We start from the raw sequence: 2,923 nt of genomic DNA, 5'->3' as shown, positions 1-2,923 counted from the left end.
TACTTATAGATTGGGGAGGAGGGACTGGTATTTTTTAAATTGAAAACCATGTACGTATTAACCTTTAGGGACCTGTCACCTCTTTGCTGCACTGAGGATTTACATGCTGATCTCCTGAAGTGAGACTCTATTAGATTCCACAAATCTCATGAGTCTGATTTCTGTGTTTCCCAGTTTTCTGCTGAGTGGTTCATGCCAGAATAAAGGTAGTAGAAAACAAGAAGGAAACAAAACAAAACAAAAATCAAAATTATCCACTTAGGAATATTATTTGGAGAGAACAAAGAGCATTAATTAATTTGCCAGTCTCTTAAGATGATGATGGCCGTATGATACTAGAGAAGAGTCTTAGCGAACTGTAATTTCTAGAAAAAGTGAACATAGTTTAATAATTTCTTTATTTTTACAACATAGTCTGAGATTAAACACTTATGTCTTATTTTGAATGCATTATGAGTATATTTAACTCTTGAAATAAATTTGTATATATAATATATAAGTTATATATATATATATGTTTTATACATAGATGTGTATATGGGAAAGTGCCATAATTAATTTAGCAGAATCAGAATAAAGGTGTAATCTCATCACCGTCTATTTTCTGAAAAGGTATATGTGTTTCAGATCAGAGTGATATCTTTCCCCACCAGCTGCTATGCGGTCCCCTTCTCAGTAACCTGGGTAGTTCGTGATTAAATGCTTGCTCTAGGCGGCGAGCAGGCAGCGGAGCCGGGAGCTGGAGGCGCGGCCGCTCGGCCGAACCGCCCTTCCAGGCGCTGCGGGAGGCGGCGGGCGGCCGCGGGCAGGTGCTGCTGGAGGGCGGGCTGGGGAGCGCGAGCAGAGCCGCCGCTGCTGCGGGACGTCGCCGGGCCCTGTTCCCGCCCGAGCGAGCCGCGGCAAGCCGGGGGCGCAGGGGGCGCAGGGGGCGCGCCGTCCGCTCCCGCTCGTCCTCCTGCTGTGCGGCGCGTCCTCGCTGACCGCCCGGGAGCCGCGGCGCCGCCTGCGGGAGAGGCTGCGGGACGTGCGCGGCCGCCGGGGGCACGGGCTGGTCGGGGCGCTGGGGGCCGAGGCCGGCGGAGGACGCGGCGGCGCCCGGCTCGCGGCCCCTGGAGGCGCTGCTGCGCGCGGTGTTGGGCCGCCAGGCGGGTCCCCGTGCAGGCGGCCGCCCACTGCCCCGGCCACCCGGCCTCCAGCCTGGCCGTCCCCGGGCCGCCTGCGGGGCGCTGCAAGCCGCCGGCCCGCGCGACCAGCAGCGGGACCCTGGGCGAGACCAGGCCTCCCCGCACTGCTGGCGTGCTTTTCCTGGGGTCCCTGGAGCTCGGGGAAGGATCCAGATGCCACCTTCCCCAGTGACCCAGCTCAGGATCACCTCCAGGGTCCTGGGGAGGAGCTGTCACTGACAGCCATATGTCCCAGCGGAGACTGTGGGACCCCGGGAAGGGGTCGAGAGCCTGTGATGGACTTGTCCATACTCCTGCTGAGCCCGCTGGAGCCCCCAGATGAAGGCTGGGCTCCCGGGCCACCCGCACTCTAACCTGCACACTGGGGACTGGCTCTTGCTCACCGAGCTCCCTTGCCTCTATGTTGGCCTCGGAATGGTGGTCACTACACAAAGGCCCCACCTGTCAGAGGCTGCTGCACTGAACAGCTGGGGAAACTTGTTTTCCTGGAACCTGCCCCCCGCCTCATATTTGCTCACTTTCTGATCACAGTGAGGTTATTTGGTCTTTCTGGACCTCGGTCTTTCTACAGCATTGGGACAGATGGCTGTCTACTTGGAGGCTTTGTGGTGCTGTGGCAGCCCATGGTGTGTTGGCATGAGCATCCATCATGTCAAGTGCAGCTGGAAAGAACTCTGGATCAGCTGTCATCAGATCAGGAATGGGTGGGGAGCTTAGACCTGTCATTGAACCTTTGGGGCTTCTGTTTCTTAAACACTCCAGGGACTATGAGCCCAGGGGCTCTCAACCCAGGGCCAGACTGCCGCTCCAGGTAGCACTGGAAGCTTGTGTATGCATGTGTGAGTTTGAAAGTGTAAGTGTGTGTGTGTGTGTGTGTGTGTGTGTGTGTGTTGGGAGGAGGGTTACTGTGACTGTGAGGTGCCCCTGGAACTTAGTGAGCTTCTCACAACGTACAGGACAGACTCCAACAGCAAAGACTTATTCCACCCTAATTGCCCATCAAGGCACCTTTGAGAAACTCTGGATGAGCCCATCTAGTCTCTCTGAAATTCTAGGAAGTCCCCCTCCCCCACCCCAGCAGAGAGGGTTGGGCTTCCTGAGATCTTGGCTGCCAGAGGAAGCTGGAATAAAGACTGCACTGCTGCCCTGGGGACCTATTGGGTCAAAGCCAAGACATCCACATGCTCTGCCTGACCACAAATGTTGGAGAGGATGCGGAGAAAAGGGAACCCTCTTACACTGTTGGTGGGAATGTGAACTGGTGCAGCCACTCTGGAAACTGTGTGGAGGTTCCTCAAAGAGTGAAAAATAGACCTGCCCTATGACCCAGCAATTGCACTGCTGGGGACTTACCCCAAATACAGATGCAATGAAACGCCGGGACACCTGCACCCCGATGTTTCTAGCAGCAATGTCCACAATAGCCAAACTGTGGAAGGAGCCTCGGTGTCCAACGAAAGATGAGTGGATAAAGAAGATGTGGTTTATGTATACAATGGAATATTCCTCAGCCATTAGAAATGACAAATACCCACCATTTGCTTCAACGTGGATGGAACTGGAGGGTATTATGCTGAGTGAAGTAAGTCAGTCGGAGAAGGACAAACATTATATGGTCTCATTCATTTGGGGAATATAAATAAAAGTGAAAGGGAATAGAAGGGAAGGGAGAAGAAATGGGTAGGAAATATCAGAAAGGGAGACAGAACATAAAGACCCCTAACTCTGGGAAAGAACTA

The 2,923-nt window shown here is 53.5% G+C and overlaps 1 pseudogene; it reads left to right on the top strand.

The window, feature by feature from the left end:
* The first annotated feature begins 321 nt into the window (after positions 1-321).
* LOC144291358 (uncharacterized protein C2orf72 pseudogene) lies at positions 322-1,506 on the top strand (annotated as a pseudogene).
* The last annotated feature ends 1,417 nt before the right edge of the window (positions 1,507-2,923 follow it).

Source organism: Canis aureus, chromosome 20 (assembly GCF_053574225.1).
Source record: "Canis aureus isolate CA01 chromosome 20, VMU_Caureus_v.1.0, whole genome shotgun sequence".
Classification (NCBI taxonomy): domain Eukaryota; kingdom Metazoa; phylum Chordata; class Mammalia; order Carnivora; family Canidae; genus Canis; species Canis aureus.
This window is presented reverse-complemented; position numbering and strand designations above follow the sequence as displayed.